At 35.0% G+C, this 19,996-nt stretch overlaps 1 protein-coding gene and 1 pseudogene across 2 annotated transcripts in view; both read right to left on the bottom strand.

Moving 5' to 3' along the window:
* bru3 (CUGBP Elav-like family member bruno 3) overlaps positions 1 to 19,996 on the bottom strand; it is an 838,385-nt gene that overhangs the window by 581,488 nt on the left and 236,901 nt on the right. The gene's annotated exons all lie outside the window — the stretch shown is intronic.
* Positions 2,965 to 3,179, bottom strand: LOC141454824 (U2 spliceosomal RNA; annotated as a pseudogene).

Raw genomic sequence — 19,996 nt, 5'->3', positions numbered from 1 at the left:
TTCTGATATGCGAGTTCCAAGTGAAGCGTTCGTCGATGAAGAGCCCATGGTAGCATACCAGGACTGTGCAAAGAAGATCCAACTTTTAATAATTCATTTATACTTCTTTTTTTTCTTTAGATGTTAATTAAGGAATCTCTTTTTTAATTCCATTCAGCGGCCATTAAATAATATTATTGTTTTCGTTGTATTAAAAGATGTTAATGCTCTTGAAATGGAAAACGTTAATGTGTTTATGGGTTGTAGATTAATTAACTCAGAAATTTAAACTAAAAGAAGGAATGTTTATTATTTTTGCCTCAAATTTAAGGTCTTTTTTTTTATCTTTTGTATTTTTCTGGTTGTTTTTCATTTCTTCTGTACATTCTTTCTGGCTCATTATAATTTATATCGATTGAAATAATATTCCTTTTTTTCTTATTCTTCTACTTCTTTTTCTCCTTCTTCAGAAAGATGAAAGCAAAGTATTGCGCAGCAGAGTGACGAAGAGATGGAAAACAATGGAAATGTTTGAGACAGAAAGATGGAAAGGAAGAGTAACTCTACAATTACAGTACTAATAACAAGGCCCTGTGTTATTACGGTGGATAATTGGTGTTGGACTGGTTATTGTAAGGTAAGGGTATAGGGAGGAAGATACCCGGGGGCGTAGGGAGCCACATGCCGCCTCTCGTGTCCACCGCCGCCCCCGGCTTGTTGTGCAAGAGTCCGCCGCCCCTCACACACAGCTTATCACCTCTCTCTCTCTCTCTCTCTCTCTCTCTCTCTCTCTCTCTCTTCTTTGTCCACTCTTTTCTAACCGGCATTCAATATCGATTCGACCTGGAGGGCCCTTAAATAATATAGGCCTCGTTTTCCTGGCCATTTCGAATTTTCTGTACTTCCCAAACCAAACCTTTACTTATAGACCGTAATGATGTTTACCACCATTTCTGTCCGTGTGCCTTCACTTCCTTCATCGACATGAAAATAGACTTGGTTTTATACCTCAACTTCTAAGACAGAGTAACTTTACATACTGTAATAGCTATATCACTTTAATAGTTCACTTTTATTTTATTTATTCTCATAAAATTATTCAAATTATTATCTCTGTTAATATTTATTTAACAGACATACTGACAATAATTTCATACGTTTTTTATGTTAACAAAAATTGATATTTCATTTCAATTTACTGCTTAGCTTTTCTCTTTACTCTAAATATAGTTTCACTTCTCCAACAATAGTCGGGTATGTACAGCTTTGAAGAGACGGAAAGGAAACCAGCCAACCATAAGTGCCATCAATTTTATTTGAATAATTTGTATTAAATATTTAATAAGGATTGAATACGAGGTGTGTTCAAAAAGTAACGGGAATTTTTAAATTTCGCGGGTTTGGAGAGTCTGATTGTAAATTTTTTTTTTTATTATGTTGGTACACATGCCCCTGAAGTACGATAAAATTTTCAGTAATATTCATTGTTTACTTCTTAAGTGGCAGCCGTTAAGGTTAGACGTGTTTTTCGAGCTTGGCGATTTTTGTTTGTTAAAAAAAATGGATCAAAGAATTTGTATTAAATTTTGCGTAAAAAATGAAATAAAGTGTGTGAAATGTTAATAAAGGCATATGGTGAGTCTGCTATGAGTAAAACAAGGATTTACGAGTGGTATAAGCGTTTCCAAGATGGCCGCGAAAACGTTGAAGATGACGAACGACCTGGACGTCCAAGCACATCAACAACCGATGAAAACGTGAAAAAAGTGAAAGAAATGGTTATGAACGATCGCCGAATCACAATCAGAGAAGTCGCTGATGATGTTGCCATATCAATTGGCTCATGCCATGAAATTTTTTCGGATGTTTTGGGTATGAAACGTGTGGCAGCAAAATTTGTTCCTAAATTGTTGAATTTCGAACAAAAACAGCGGAGAATGGAAGTTGCTCAAGAGTCACTCAATGAAGTAGACAACGATGCGGATCTACTGAAACGTGTTTTAACAGGTGACGAAACATGGGTTTACGGATATGATGTCGAAACTAAGGCTCAATCGTCCCAGTGGAGGCATTCTGGATCGCCAAGACCGAAAAAGGCTCGACAAGTGCGGTCGAATGTGAAGGTTATGCTCACTGTGTTCTTCGATTTTAATGGCATAGTGCATCATGAATTCTTGCCACAAGGTGAAACAATCAATAAGGAGTACTACCTACAAGTTCAACGCCGTTTGCGTGAAGCAATCCGAAAAAAACGCCCGGATTTGTGGCAAAACAATTCATGGATTTTGCACCACGATAATGCACCTGCTCACACTTCATTGCTTGTTCGTGAATTTTTGGCCAAAAACAAAACTTTAACGATGCCCCAGCCTCCATATTCGCCAGACATGGCTTCATGTGACTTTTTTCTATTTCCAAACATAAAGAGAACATTAAAAGGCCGTCGTTTTACAAGCATAGATGACATTAAAAGCGAATCGCTGAAAAAGCTGAAAGCTATCACAAAGATCGAGTTTCAGAAGTGTTTCGAGGATTGGAAAAAGCGCTGGCACAAGTGTATTGTATGCGAAGGGGACTACTTTGAAGGCGACAATATTAATGTAGATGAATAAATAAATATTTTTTTCAAAAAATGAAAATTCCCGTTACTTTTTGAACACACCTCGTATTTTACCAAAATCCAAAATTTGAAGTAAATCGGCTGAAAAAAAGTTAACATTTCACGGGATAGATTTATTTTTTTGTAGTTTTCAGCTTTATTTTTATTTTTTTCGAAAAATTGTTGTTTTGATTAAACGTTTTAAAAATGTAACCAAATAATTTTTAATTCAAATTGTAAGATTCAAGATGTTATAATCAATTGCGTTACAAAAAAAATGGTGATGTTCTTTAAATCAACATTTTTTGTTTAGAGGCGAGACTCGCAAAGCTAATTGTATATTGTACTGGGTTCAATTCCTGGTCTCTGGGCCTTGGATTTTATTTAATGGTTAATACGAGAATTTAATAGTAAAGTATGAATGTACGCTATTCAGCTTCGTCCACGTTACGTAATTTGGTACCTTGACGTTAAGCACCGACTGAAAAAAATACGCATTAATTTACGTTTCAGCAATAGAGCAAAAACAGTACCCCTTTCAGATTAAGCTGATAAGAACAGATACTAAACTTTGATCTCAGCCAAAAGGCCGAGAAGCGACAAAAGAATAATAATTAATTTCTAAATTGCTACTTATAGCAATCAAAAATAATCAATAGAAAGCCAATTTTAACAGAAAATGTCAAATAATAGCCATTTAAAATAATTTTACAACTTTGAGAAATGCTGTTATGGGACATGTTGAATAATAAAAATGGTAAGTTAGTGGATTAGCTTATTGGTTAGCATATTGGATTCCCACACGGAATTCCACGGGTGTTCGAATCCAGCAGCATAGCACATAAATTTTCTCTTCCGTCAGGCTTACTATCCAGTAAATAAGAAACCACTGTGCAGAAGTCGACTGTGCACTAAGAAAAAATGGTCCAAGTCGCCAATGTCCTTAAATGTTTTGTAGCTTAACGGTAGCCGAGCGGTTAGAGGCGAGACCTGTGAAGCTAATTTGTATTGTGGTACTTGGTTCGATTCCCGGTCTTAGGCCTTGGATTTTATTTAATGGCCAATAAAAGAAATTTACAGTAAAGTATGTTTGCTAGTCGCCTTCGTCCACGACATCTAATTGGTAGTTGGACGAAAGCCCACCTGAAAAAGTACCCCTTTCACGTACTAAATTTGGCTAAAATAAGTGATAGATTGGATAGAAATGTAGGGTTAATTTACTTTATCAATTATTTATATAAAAATTCTGCAATGTTTTTATATAATAACAAAAAATAGCGTTTTGTTTATATTTTATTAATTACACAGACAGAATGTCAATAAATGCTCTTGTATCGTTCGCCCAAATATACACTAAATATTCCTATTTCAAGTTTTATTTATTTAAATTTAACAGAAAAAAAATGGGTTACTCGCGTTCACAAATGATCCTTTTTTTCTTTTTCTCTCGATGGTGACATTAATTTTACTGTCACATTCAACCTTGTTTTTGTATGTTTGTACGTTTCTCTGTTATTAAAACAAAACAATTCGCAGGCAAACCGGTTGCAAATAGATTGATGAATACAGAAATAAAGAAATAATTGTAAGAACAGCATGTTTATTCATGAGGATTGTTATTTGTGTGTTGAAAACAGAGTATCAATATCTCAATGTTGTTGAATGATTTGTAGAAAACCAGCTGGATGTCAGAATTCATTGAGTTAGGAAGGGCGAAATTATAAATTCAGTGCCCCATTAGCTAGCCCAATCATTGATAACTTTGAAATTAGATATTAGTTCGAAATTTTGCCGCATCTCGCTGCGTTATATCCACAAAATAACTTGATATATCAACCTGGTCTCATGAAGTCTTGCAGTACCTGGTTACTGTGGAATTTGGTGCAAAGAAAAATGATTTATAATTAAAGTTATCGAGATTTATTAAATAAGCCAATGGTATTTCTAAGTGTAATAGATATTTATGGCAATGATTCCACGGATAATTACTGCAAATTTTAGGTCTTATAAAAATAAAAGTTTAAGTAATTTTTCTTAATATTCCCCAGAAATGATAATATAGAATGTTTGCTAGAAAAATGTTTTTGGTTCAGAGAATCTAAAAATAAATGTTCGCATTGAGGGCTCCACATCAAAAATGTGAACAAGATTTTGCTCACCAGGCGTAAATAAAAATTAAAAGGATTATTTTAAAACGATTAGAAGTGCGCAGCCGGAAAGAGAATTGCATTTTATGGGTTTTTTTTAAAAAAAGTAATCATTTACAACGATAAACAAAATGGTCACCTTTTTAAATAAATGAAACTAAACGAAAATCAAAAATGAAAATTGCCCCCATTCTGTGTCAACCTCATTCAAGTGTCCCACAGTGTGCGATATAAATCGGTAAGGACAATGGGTACCAGGAGGCCCTTATAAGGGCTGGAAGAGGTATTATTCCTTGAATAATTGACTTCACCCTGGGCCCCTTCTCTACAGACAAACATACCAACTCACCTTCTCTGTACACCCTAACGCCAGGCAACATTCAAAAGGAAAATACAAACGGATGGACGTGGCTTCGTTAATAATTTGTCAGATAGTAGGAGAAAGTAAATCTTGAACGCAATCAACCACATGCTAGTACGTAGGTATTGTGCCCTAACATGAATGGGCGCAGTCTTATGACATTCTGACATTAACATGTAATTTCTATTTTACGAATAATTAAAAAAATCAATGTTTCGTATGAACTCTCTCAATTTACGTAATTACATTTTTTTGAAACTTACAATCGTAAAATTAAAAATTTTAATTTAATATTATACATATTCACTTTAGTCATTTTCGTCACTTAAATTTAGTCCGTACATTAGCTGAAAAGGCACTTTAGAAGGCCTGCCTTGATCTCCTAGCCTAAAAAGGCCCTTAATTGTTATTTTCACGGAAAAATGCTTTAATCTTGACGTAGATTGGGGGCATAAATCGATTTTACTCCATTTTTTTTGAAATAACTTAAATTTAAGTGTCAAAAACACTTAGTTCAGTCATCGTCTTTTTTTATATTTATAAAAAATTTCCACAAATAGTAAAGATTAACACCATTAAATAGCGAAAAAACTTGAGGCCATTGAATAATTATAAATTATTAGTTTATTTCAGAGGCCATTTCTATTAATTCAGTGCTCTAATCGTTGCAATAATTCAACTCAAATGTACATTAATTCATTGCATTTTTCCACTTTTTTTGTTTTATGAAATTAATCGAGTTGTGCATCGTACGAACATATTATTTCCTAAACACTATATAATATTTATAGCTTCTGTAATTTTAATTAATTAAAAACTGATAGTTTTATTCTAGGGAGGTACCCTTAATGTAGATGTAATAAATATTGTCGCATCATTGTTTATACAAAAGTAGACTTATTAATTTCTAAATTACCAAACATGGCAATCAAAATTCATCAATAAAAAACCCAATTTCAACAGAAAATGTCAAATAATAGCCAATAAAAATAATTTTACAACCTTGATAAATGCTTTTATGGGACATGCTAAATAAATTGTAGAACAATAATAATAGTAAGGTATTGGATTAGCTTATTGGTTAGCGTATTGGATTACCACACGGAATTCCACGGGTTCGAATCCAGCAGCCTAGCACATAAATTTTTTCTTCCGTGAGTAAATAAGAAAGCACTGGTGTGGAGGTCGACTGTGCACTGAGAAAAAAGGTCCAAGCTGCTAATCTTCTCAAATGTTTTGTAGCTTAACGGTAGCCGAGTGGTTAGAGGTGAGACCTGTAAAGCTATGATGTATTGTAGTACTGGGTACGATTCCTTATCTTAGGTCTTGGATTTTATTCAATGGTTAATAAAAGAAATTTACAGTAAATTATGTTTGCTAGTCCCCTTCGTCCACGTCACATAATTGGTAGATGAACGTAAAGCACGCCTGAAAAAATAGGTAATTACAGTACTGAATTTAGCTAAAATAAGTGATAGATTGGATAGAAATGTAGGGTTAATTTAGTTTTTCAATTATTTATATAAAATATCTGCATATTTTTATATAATAACAAAAAATAGCGTTTTGTTTATATTTTATTAATTACACATACAGAATGTCAATAAATGCTCTTGTATCGTTCGCCCAAATATACACTAAATATTCCTATTTCAAGTTTTATTTATTTAAATTTAACAGAAAAAATGGGTGGTGACATTAATTTTACTGTCACATTCAACCTTGTTTCTGTATGTTTGTACGTTTCTCTGTTATTAAAACAAGACAATTCGCAGGCAAACTAGTTGCAAATAGATTGATGAATACAGAAATAAAGAAATAAAGAAATTCATGAGGATTGTTATTTGTGTGTTGAAAACAGAGTATCAATATCTCAATGTTGTTGAATGATTTGTAGAAAATTCAGCTGGATGTACAGAATTCATTGAGTTAGGAAGGGCGAAATTATAAATTCAGTGCCCCATTAGCTAGCCCAATCATTGATAACTTTGAAATTAGATATTAGTTCGAAATTTTGCCGCATCTCGCTGCGTTATATCCACAAAATAACTTGATATATCAATCTGGTCTCATGCAGTACCAGGTTACTGTGGAATTTTGTTCAAAGAAAAATGATTTAAAATTAAAGTTATCGATTTTTATTAAATAAGCTAATGGTATATCTAAGTTTAATAGATATTTATGGCAATGATTCCACAAATAATTACTGCAAATTTTAGTTCTTATAAAAATAAAAGTCTTTTTTAGGCAGGGCTTAACGCCCAACTACCATTCGTGGACGAGGGACGGAAGCTCATTCTTTACTGTAAACAATTTTTTTTCAATCAAATAAAAAGTAGCTGTAAGCAGGATTCGAACTGGCGATGAAGGTCCAAACAGCTAATGTTTAAGCTAATGTATAGCTTAAATGAAAATGTATGCCTCAATTTCTAAAGTAGTGAAACTAAGTTCAGATTTAAACTCGAAATCTAAGTTATGGAAGTGAGAAAAACCTAAAAATAGATTAATTGAATTTCTGCAAAGAATTTTCTGTTAAAAATTGAAATGAAGAAAAATTTTTTGAGTGATTACTGGGGATCCTTCAGGAAATGAGCTTAAAATAACAACTGTTATTTCATCTTCAGTTGGCACAGTGCTAATATAAAAGGACATGGAGTGAGGAATAAAAAGGACAGATTGCTGTAGGGGAAAGAGGTTATTTTAAAAAGATTACGTCCTGAGTACTTAGAAGAGAGAGAATACTAGAGGAGAAGAGAAATAGAGAATAAACAACGCAACCTTACTTTCTCTTGCGCTGGTTTGGTTGGAAGCAAAAGGGCGTAGAGCATACTTTACGTAATGAATGTCTGTGGTAGTAGGAGAATACCTAAAAGTATATAGATGAGTGTATATGTGTTGGGCCACAGGGATGGCAGCCATTAAGTCTACAAGTTTATATGGTAGTGGCTTCCAGTGTAAAGGGCTCTTCTGTCTGGGCTATAGCGCAGGAGTATTGGGAGGGACCAAAGGAGAGACTGTAGCTGCTGCAGAGAAAGAGTGAGAGGATTGTTGACAGTTAGAGCTGGCAGCCGGACTCTTGCATTAGCTGATTATACCTGTACTGGACAGCTCCGTACACACGCCCACTCAAGTGTATACACACTGCCCAACGACAACTTGCAGCATCCCCATCTCTCATTCCCTGAGCGCATTTCCTCACTACAAACATTTTACAAGAGAAGGTAAGTCCTGTATCTGGAACACCAATCAGAGCTTTCATAATTATTAAACTAAAATTTATAAAGGAAATGAAGCACAGGGATGAAGCATTATTTAATTTAAATAATAACCAACATTTAGTAATATTCATCCTTTGATGAAGCAAAATAAACTGATGATAAGCCACTTCTTCTGGGGTGTCTAAGCATCAGAAACTTTACAATATAAGCACAAACGGAGAAGAGTTACCAGTAACCTGAAAAATACGATTTTCATTTACAGATCTACCAGATAAACAGCTGCTAACCAATTCAGTATGATCAGTATGGTCCCTAAAGTTAAATATGAATGACGCTCCTCTGCTCCTGGAAGTATCAAGGAGTTCGTCGCCACAGTTTGTGAAGATGTTGGGTACCACCCTATTCTGCAAATGCGGGCCGAAAGACGGAAACCACAGCCATACTTGTTCCTGTCGCCACAAAAATGTTTTAGACAAAATCAAAGAAATCGAAAGTACTGTACTAATTGTATATATTTAATTTTACAGATCTAGGCGCCACGATAGCCGAGCGCTTAGAGGCGAGTCCTGTAAAGCTAATATGTATTGTGCTATTGAGTTCAATTCCCGGTCAAGGCTTTGGATTTTATTCAATGGTTAATAAAAGAAATGTACAGTAAAGTGTGATCGTTTTCTGTCTCCGTTCACTGATACCTAATCCAGAAGTGGGACATAAAGCCTAAATGGAAAAATAGGGCATTACTTTCTAATTTTATGGATATATAGGGTGAACCAGTAAGTAATGTCCATAGTCCTACTGTGCGTAGTACATCTGAAGTAGACTTCAATGACGTATTGGCCAACTTCATATTTTCCTCGGTTCTTGAGTGACGTCACTTTAATTTTTTTTCCTAAAATCATTACTTTTTTCCAATAAAAATGTTATTACTCAGAAAGTTTTAGTCCGAATTCGATTCTGACAACACTGTTAGAAAGACATATACATTTTCTAAAAATTGATACCATTTCGAAGCATAAGTTATTCTCCAAACAGCTTCAATCTTCCTCCTGATGCTAGAAAAAAAAAAGTAATCGAAATTTTTAAGAAAACTCATTAGGCCCTAACGTGATCATTATCAGACCTAGGTGCTGGCAGTTTTTAAAAAAGTTTCCTTGTTTATTGGGCTTTCAAACGGTATATCATTTTCCAGGATTCCTTTTATCTTCGTATGAGAAATTACGTTTGTTTCGCAAGAAAACGTGTTCACGAGCACTCAACAGTGTTAGTTTATCAAGTTGTTTAATTCATTGAAAACTCTTTTAGTTGGGACCAGTAGTCAATTTTTAAAGTAGGCTCTCTTAAAATAAGGAGGTCAAAGGTTACAAATTGCACTTAAAAAAAAAAAAAAAAATCTGATCTTTTAATCAAGAACTATTTTTATAGACAAAAATTCGTATAGTTTGTATTTACTACAAATTACAATTTCACACCCACCTAGATCTGATAATGATCACATAAGGGCCTAATGAGTTTTCTTAAAAATGTCGACTACTTTTATTTTCCCAGTTTCCGGAGGAAGATTGAGGTTGTTTGGAGAATAACTTATGCTTTGAAATTGTATCCATTTTTAGAAAATTTATCTGTCTTTCTATCCGTGTCATCAGAATCGAATTCGGACTAAAACTTTCTGAGTAATAACATTTTTATTGCAAAAAAAGTAATGATTTTAGAAAAAAAAAAAAAAATTAAAGTGACACTCAAGAACAGAGGAAAATATGAAGTTGGCCAATACATCATTGAACTCTACTTTAGTTGTACTACACGCAGTAGGCCTATGGACATTACTTCACCCTGTGAATTCAACTTTTACTTAAAACATTTTTATTTTTCCCCAAAAAAATCAATTTAGGGCACTTTTGGGATAATGGAGTGGGGGTAATTTGAAACGTAGTTCACAAATTAAAAAACAAAATCAGTTGACTAAAAATGGCACTGTGCAGATTGTTCAGTATTTTAAAATTATTTTATTTAAATTATTTAGTGACTACAAATTTAATAAACAATAAATTTTACCAAAAAATCATTTTCCTGAAAATTCGAATAGAGATGAAATCGTGGATTCTCCTAAAATTGCCACTTTTCAGTAAGGTATGGCCTCATCATCATTTCCCGTAATGTAAAAACCAACTTTACCCAAAATTCTTCAACGAGAAGTACCTTTTTATTCAACGGATAGTTCACTAGTTCGATAATATATCTCAAAATTTCGTATTAGTTGGAATAGGTTTTTTTTATATGTTTAAACTTTAAAGTATAATTTACGGGGATTTTCGCGAACTATAGTGTTGGCAAGAATCCATTTGGGTTAAGTACTTAGTGTTTAAAAAGAATATTTGAGTTTGGATCTTGTGGATAGTAGCACGAAAAGGTCGTAGCTGGTTCATCTGAAGAAGTTTTCTATGTACCGTTACACCGCAGAAGAGTATAGTTTCTTGTTATTCAGAAGTTTGATGCTGCTCTGATGGACGGTGGTGGGAGGGAAAGGAGGCGGAAGCATCAAAGGATAAGAAAGGAACTAACGCTGACTATTGTAGAGTTATGTTACATAGGCAGCCGAGTAACTAAAGGATCGTATAAGTTAATTGCTATTGCAAATTTAGTCAAGTTTTAGGGTCGATTTAGTAAATTGGAGTGTGTGTTCGAATGGGACAGAAACTGGGAAGTGCCGAGAAACCTGAGTTAGTGGTTGTAGTTAAGTATAGTGAACACGACAGAGAGAGACAGGTAGGGAAAGGAGTTATGGATGACATAGGCAGGGGGTTTCTTCGGATGAGTATGCGTGAAATAATATTAGGTTTAACTAGAGGAGTGAATCGACTCTACAGACGTACAAGACTCTGCTGGCAGGTTGTGGCGTATATATATATATTTAAGGCTTGTGGCTGTGTTTAAAGTGTGGGTACGTAGAACCAGGTGAGGAATGATAGCGAAGTGAAGAGGTAGTTTTCCTTAAGGACTGTGAGGGTGTCTAAGATGTAAATTGAGGAATGATTCTAGACAAGGCATCCCCCAGAGGGATGAGAAAAAGGGTGAGGAGAACGGCTGCTCCAAGACTGACAATTACTACAGCCCCATTATCTATTCATTGGTGTAGGTTCTCAATTCCGACGTGGAGCTCACAGATGTGTGTATTCTCAGTGAGAAATGGGTTCAAGTGAGACACATGTTACAAGCATTTATTCGATGAATTTGTTACTAATAATCATTATCATAAAGATTAATTAATTATACAAAAATTTTAAATACTAAAATCATTAAATTTACTCTAATAGCAAACTCGAAATGATAAATGCAGTTTCAAAATAATAAGGAATACGACAAGCTATACTTCATTTAGTTGACCTTTCAAACAAGCATTATTAAAATTTTCATCAGTAGTTTTCTGAAATCATGAAATCTATTATTGCCTTAGCTATCGAATAAAAAAGGGGTCTAAATATATGATGAGGCCGTCAACTTGGTTCACTTCTTCGTATAAACGTTTTCTATTGCTGAACACGAAAAGCTTGTTAGTTGGAAATAAAAAAAATATCAACTTAATGAACAATAAGGGAATATTTGGATTGGAAAATGGGCCAAACTTTTCTCAAATGTCGAAGATGCATTTTGAGGAATTTTGGTTTAAGGTAACTGGCGTTTTTGATGCCTAAAGTTCACAACTAATTTTCGACTAATTGGCAACAATTTACAGAATGAAATTATGTCTTTTTTTTTTTGCATATTAAGTGAGGCTTGGAGCTTGAATAAGGATTTAATGAAAAAGCTTCTACCCACCGAAATGGATTACTGAAGAAAGGCAGCATGAATATAAAGGCTTGAAAGAGTAAGAAACGAAGAAGTATGTAAGAAAATGAACGTTTGAAAAGAATATGCAGCAGAAAGTGGAGGTGAAGAAGCTCTTAGATGGTACAGGCCATATAAACAAAAATGAAAGCTTAGATGAATGGCTAAGGAAATCCTAGACTGGGAGGCCGAAGGAAGAAGAAGAAAGGGCAGATCCAAGAAAGAGTGCGTAGATGGCGTTCGAGAAAGCTTCCAAGGTTACGAAGAGCGTATCCGGGACAACAGACTACACGTGAATGGCAAATAAAACAATCTTCCAAGGTTACGATGAGCGTATCCGGGACAACTGACTCACGTGAATAGCAAATAAAATAATCTTCCAAGGTTAAAATGAGCGTATCCGGGACAACTGACTCACGTGAATAGCAAATAAAACAATCTTCCAAGGTTACGATGAGCGTATCCGGGACAACTGACTCACGTGAATAGCAAATAAAATAATCTTCCAAGGTTACGATGAGCGGATCCGGGACAACTGACTCACGTGAATAGCAAATAAAACAATCTTCCAAGGTTACGATGAGCGTATCCGGGACAACTGACTCACGTGAATAGCAAATAAAATAATCTTCCAAGGTTACGATGAGCGTATCCGGGACAACTGACTACACGTGAATAGCAAATAAAACAATCTTCCAAGGTTACGATGAGCGTATCCGGGACAACTGACTCACGTGAATAGCAAATAAAATAATCTTCCAAGGTTACGATGAGCGTATCCGGGGACAACTGACTCACGTGAATAGCAAATAAAATAATCTTCCAAGGTTACGATGAGCGTATCCGGGACAACTGACTACACCGTGTATATACACGGCAAATAAAACAATTTAAATAACTTCATGTTCATTAACAGGTTAACTTATTATTTAAAAAACATTTCTGAGACTGATCTGGGCTTATGGAGCCGAAGTTTAGGGGCTCCACGAAACCATCCAGAGAATCCAGAGAATCCAATCCTTCCAATCCAATGTCCTTCGCCATATTGTCAACCCTCCTTTTATGTCTCCAATTTAATACTTATTGAAACAATGCATGGCTAAATGGTGCAGAAATTGGTTATTCGCCTTCCTGGCATGATACAAGACACCTGGGCGATACTTATAAAATCAATTACAAACTAAGACTTGCTTTAGGTTTAATTTTATTAGAGTGATAGACGTAAAAACTAACATTTTTGACAATTGGTTGAATTTTATTAAGGTAACTAAGTATTAGATGTAATGGCAGGATTTCATACACTATTAGAAACCCACGGATGAATGTAGTTATCGTAATGGTCTCTCCTAGTTAAAAATAAATAAAGTTTTCTTCAATAATTATAAAAATGGAGGGGAAAATTACATAATTTATTTAAAATATTGATTAAAAAACAATTACATAACTTGTAGTATAAAAGTTAATGCAAATAAAGTTTCATTCTGTAAAGATAAAGGGACAGCGTTGGACTGGCGTTTTCTTATTAAAACAATAGACATTTAAAGTTTTCCTTTACATTGAGCTCCATTCTGGCATTTCCCTGCCGTATACCCAGTCGGCAGGAGAGGTGTAGAAATCTTTGCGAGCGGTCGTTTACTGCTGGTTGCAGCAGCCTCCTTCGTATCCGCTAGGGGCTTTTCTTCAGTTTCTAACTTATTTAAGTTACCAACCCCTCGGGGCCTTCTTTACTTCGTGCCACTCACCCACAATATTTTGCAATTAGAGAGGTACGCACAACGACGCAAATTCAACTCTTCTAACAAATAAAACAAGAAAATCTCTACCCGTTTTTCCAGTCCCGCTACGTAGATCATCATATTTCTTATGATTTATATGGAAATTTATATAAATATTATCATTTATGAAGATAATAATAATTATAATAACTCTGACTCTAACACGAATGTTGAATTTATAAGTGAATGAATTAATATTTTTATTTATTAATTTTTGCCTGAACATAAAAAATCTACAAAAGGCACGTCAATAATTATACTATAATAATTCTTAGTAAGTTTTGTAAGGCTAAGATATAAACAATCCAAACATTAAGCCGAACTTTAAGCAACAAAAATAACTTTTAATACTGAACTAATCACTTCAGTTCGAAGTTGTTCGCGAAACAGTTTGATTCACGAGTTCTTTACGCCATATTTATTTATTTTTATTAGGCTTTCTTTTTTTATCTTATTATTTTAAATTGTCTCAAATTTTTTAACTGTCTTGTATTTACTGATAAAATTTCTATTGAAGCGGCTTTCGGATGCAATTCTCTTTTCTTTCACTTTATCGCAGGTATGTGAATAATATTCTTTACTTATAAACTGGTACTGATTTCGACTAGTGATCTTATCATTCTTCTAGCGACTTTATCTTTAACTCCAGAGACTGCATCTTTACCTCAAGTTATTTCTTTACCACTAATTACTGCAACTTCTCTTAGGTACTGCATCTTTATCTCCAGTGACTGCACTTTACCTTTAGTAACTTCTTTACTTCTAGTGACTGCATCTTTATCTTAGGTACTACATCTTTACCTCCAGTTACTGCATCTTTAACTCTAGTTACTTCTTTACTTCTAGTGACTGCATCTTTACCATTAGTAACTTCTTTACTTCTAGTGACTGCACCTTTATCTTAGGAACTACATTTTTACCTCGAGTGACAGCATCTTTATCTTAGGTACTGTATCTTTACCTCTAGTTACTGCATATTTACCTCTAGTTACTTCTTTACTTTTAGTGACTGCATCTTTATTTTTACCTGTAGTTACTTCTTTACTTCTAGTGACTGCATCTTTATCTTAGGTACTGTATCTTTACCTCTAGTTACTGCATATTTACCTCTAGTTACTTCTTTACTTCTAGTGACTGCATCTTTATTTTTACCTCTAGTTACTTCTTTACTTCTAGAGACCGCATCTTTACCTCTAGTTGTTAGTTCTTTACCTTTTGATATTACATCTTTATCTTTAGATATTGCATCTGTACCTGAAGAGAATGCATCGTTTCCTTTAGTTACTGCATCGTTACCTTCTCTAGATACTTCATCTTTAGTGTCTTTATTCCCACTTTGTTTTAGAGCCATCTTTTGTACATATAATGGAGGCAGAATCACAAAATACAACTGCTGAAAAAGAAGTTCTGCGCTTCCGTAGAACTTTTTTTTTTTTTGCAGGATCAACTGCTCTTTTTAATAACGGCCTTCGAAAAGTGTTTTTGCGAGTTAAAAAGAGAAAATCTAAGATAAGTCAGTCATCCAGACTTGTGAGGTAAATCCACTGTGTATTCCCTAATACTTTCCCTGATTTTAAGTACAGTTTTTAATATTATTTAATTAGAATGATTGCATCAGGCTTGCATGTCAAGAAATCATCGCTCTTCCAATAGATAATGTTATAACATTCTGTATTTGGTTCAGCAGCTTACATACATATATACAACAACATGAAGAGAGGCTTCAGGGACAAGCGAGGGGACAATGCTCCCCAAACGGCGCACTATAAACTATATCTGTATATATTGGCTATTACGTCAGGTACAGCCGCTACCAATCTGTCATACGTAGAAGACAGCCAAACGTACCCACTCGACCACTCAGTGTGGGTGGGTTATCCTCAAGTAGAGTCCATATATTGCCTAGATAGAACATTATTATATAGATATAGTGACTCCACGACGGTCAGCGGGACATTCTATTTGCTGTTAGTGCTTCACAAATATTATTTACATGTGGAATAATTAATATTAATAAGTTTTTAATTCAATATTTAATAAATTGTTGATATTTAGTTGGGTTTGAAGATTCTATTTGGATAATGTCGTAGATTTAATCCAAAACATAGCTCACCTATGTTTTGTATCCCTGGCTAGTTTCGGATTTTCATTCATTCATCAGAGATTTATTTCGTTGAAGTCAAATTCTCTACAACAAACTGATTAATTAACTTCTAATGGTGAATGAAAATGAGAAATAGCTCAAGGAAAAAAAAAAACAAAAACAAATGTGCTACAATGGATCAGCGATGCGTATGAATTAGCTGGCGACAATTGCGGAATTGGATTTCTATTCTAAGCTGTTATGCGTTATGCAAGGCCAAGTGCATGGTGTCCATTACTGCATTACTCTGCAGAATTCTCTTCTACAAAATAAGGATTAAGGCAAGTGTTTAGTGGCAAGCTTTGAGGCTACGGACACAGTATTTATCTAAGGTAGTTTGGCCTATGCTTGGCCAGCCTTGATATTAAAAGCATAGCCTTTTACAGAGCATGAAAAGCCTTTGCAGTCCTATTTGCAGCAGCATTGAGATTAGTTCTAAATAAACAAATAACTAAGTACACGGTTGCCGAGGAATAACACAAACCAGATCCATCACTAACGGTTGCCGTCATGTTGAAAAGTTTATTAAGTTCTCTAACCTGGGATCTCAGTTAACCTCAATCAAGAGCATTTCTGCTGAAATTCTGCTGAGAACAGCACCAATCAGTAAATGCTATTTTGTTTTTTGAAGCATCTAAAAAGCAGTCAATCAGTAGCCGTACCAAATCTTGGCTCTTCAAAATACTGAGCCTGCCTTTGTATGAATGAATGAATGATGCTTTATTATTAAAAAAAAAAAAAAAAAAAAAAAAAAGAATTGAATACACTATAGAAATTATACGAGGGTCGTTTGAAAAGTCCGTGCAAAGTCAGAGAGATAGCACCACTGGCGTGTATCGAGGTTATGTTTAGTTAGTAGCATCTCTTGGAAGAACACACACCAAGTTTCAGCCAGATCGGTCTATTTCTTTGTGTTTGGCATTCGTTTGAATCGAGGAAGTCGAGTGATTTTCAAAAAATGTACGAAAAAGAATTTCGTGTGTTGATTAAACACTACTTTATGAAAGGCAAAACGCCTCAGGAGACTAAAGAGAAGCTTGATAAACATTATGGTGACACTGCACCTTCGATTAGAACAGTTTATAAGTGGTTTCAAAATTTTCGGAGTGGCCATATGGGCACAAGTGACGCTGAACGTTCCCAAAAAAGGCCGGAAAGATTATGGCGACTGTCTTTTGGGATTCGCAAGGAATAATCCTCATCGACTATCTGGAAAAGGGTAAAACTATTACACGTGCATATTATTCATCGTTATTTGACCGATTGAAAACCGAGCTGCAAGAAAAACGCCCACGTTTGGCCCAGAAAAAAGTCCTTTTCCATCACGACAACGCACCAGCTCACACCTCAGCAGTTGTGGTCGCAAAATTAATGGAAATAGGGTTCCAACTCGTTTCACATCCCCCCTATTCTCCAGACTTGGCTCCCTCGGACTACTATTTGTTCCCCAATATGAAGAAATGGCTGGCGGGAAAAAGATTTTATTCAAACGAGGAGGTGATTGCAGAAACGAATGGCTATTTTTCAGACTTCGACAAATCCTATTATTCGGAAGGGATCAACAAACTAGAGCAGCGTTGGACGAAGTGGATAAGCCTAAAAGAAGACTATGTTGAAAAATAAAAAGGGTTTACCCCAAAAAATTAAGTAGTTTTTATTTTTGCACGGACTTTTCAAACGACCCTCGTATATATACACCCAGAGATCAATTCTCTGACTTTGAGGTCATCAATATATACGTATATTTCGGGTGGAAATTCAGAATCGAAGATCCGCACGAATCCAGAACCTTCTCTTACTTAGTAGAATAAAAATAAATAAATAAACTCTCAAGTTACAAATAAGCAGATTTATCTCATTTCTGAGATACGATACGCGTACATCTCTAGAATATAGTAACTGATGCATCTAATAGCTAAACCACATTTCTACCTACTGCTGTCAGAACGTATCCTCTTCACTGACATTACTACTGCGTATCTGACAGTAAGACATTTAGTTGTAGTCTCATCATGGGTTATCTGTGCATTAGTGTGTTACAGGAAGTGAAGTTAAAGGAAGTACAAATATATACATATCTCCTGGTTATGAGATCTTTTTCCCTTTTATTTGTTTATATTTATTTATTTTTTTTTTTCATTTCTCTTCATCTCCGTCAGTCTAGAGCCCGCCCTTTGTCTCTCAATCTACCTCTCCAACATCTTACTTACATCTGTACTCCCTACTGGATGTCGCCAGGTATTACCGGACAGGTAATAAAAATCTTTTCCGACGTAAAGACTCCATGGTTAAACAAACAAGAGCCCAGAATGTAATATATTACTTCCTCGTAAACTCATTCTGGTTTCCATGCAAAAATATTAATAATTCTCTTCATAAAGTTGAATACGGCCTTTTATTTTTATTAATATTTTTATTATTTTGTCACTTACTTTAGATTTTGACATCTCATTAGCTTTACCAAATTGTGTTTTCCAACAAAGCGAACCACTACTTTTAAAATCACTGAATTGAAAAACCATGTCGAAAGCTTGGCCAAAAAAAAATAATAAATAAATAAGATATTTTGACTGATATTGGCAATAATCATTCTTCTTTTTAGATCAAAATCCAAGTCCATTCCAGAAAGTAAATGTGGGCCAATCCTAGACAATGTTTTAAGCGTTGCCACGGAGTAGATATTAATGAAAAATTTGTTTGCAGTGAACATGACTTTGGTTTTCAATTTTTTTAGTAGAAAACTTAAATATTATAGATTTATTATTATTATTTATTTTATTATTATTATTATTTTTTTTTTAATGATATAAGGTGAGTTAATGGCGCCCGGAGCTTTTTTCAGTGCACTACCGGCCTCAGGACAGTGTTCTCTCGTTACAGTCAACACTGCCCATCACCGGACAGTGAGCTGTAAGTAGCTCCTAGAAAGAGAAAATCTAAGGGTCAGCTGCTGGATTCGAACCCGGGACCTCCGCGTGGGAGTCCAGTGTGCTAACCTCATAGCTAATCCCTTCCCTTCTTCTTATTATTATTATTATTAATTAGTTAGTCCATAGATTATTAGTTAGTCTCGGACGTGAATAGCTGGACCGGACGGTCTTTCGGTGAGGTAGATTACTATCTCACTCAGCTCCTCACTGGTCACGGCTACTTCCGAGACTATCTGCGGAAAATGGGCAAGAGGCCGGAAGGGGACTGCCCCCATTGTATAGGGATGAGAGACGATGCCCATCACACCTTTTTTGAGTGTGAAAGGTGGGGTCGTCTCAGAAGGGATTTGGAGGGGAGCGTCGGCAGGTGGACTCCTGACCGATTCCAAAGTATAGTGCTCACAAGCAGAGCGAATTGGAGTGCGGTCACCACTTTTGCCAGAGAAGTTTTAATAGGTAAAAAAAGGGAGTTGGATGAGGAGGAAGCGAATCCCTAATTAGGGTCAGGATGGGGGGGGGCTAGCCTGATGTAATGCTGCACAAGTGAATCCAGGCTAGGTCCAGGGTTGAAGGGGGGTGTTTTAGCCGGTAGGCCATTTTGTTGGGAGGTTACTCCGTTCGTAAAAAGCATTTCACCTCCTTTCAAAAAAAAACAATTATTATTATTATTATTATCCATATACGAGTAATAATTCTAGTAATAATTAATTAGATTTGATAATAAATGTACATATTCTTGTAATAAAAGTGTTCGCATTGACAATCCCGGGCGAGTTACTAGTTTCTCAAATTTCCAAAAAAAAGGATCCTCGTGCAAAGTAGATGGAACATACCACAGTTCGAATGATACTTGAAGGGTACTCTTGCCCTTAAGAATCCCTTCCGACTTATTAGATTGGATAAGTAAGCTGGATTTTGGCCAAATGAAAAAGTTTTATCAATTTTGTTCTTTAAAAATGCAATTAAAATATTTTTGAATCGAATATTTTCCAATATTGTAATCAATATTGTTAATTTTTAAT

This window comes from Rhodnius prolixus, unplaced genomic scaffold (assembly GCF_049639745.1).
Source record: "Rhodnius prolixus isolate KJV_2025 unplaced genomic scaffold, Rpr scaffold_9, whole genome shotgun sequence".
Taxonomy (NCBI): domain Eukaryota; kingdom Metazoa; phylum Arthropoda; class Insecta; order Hemiptera; family Reduviidae; genus Rhodnius; species Rhodnius prolixus.
The sequence above is the reverse complement of the archived record's forward strand: the minus strand, read 5'-3'. Positions and strand labels throughout refer to the sequence as shown.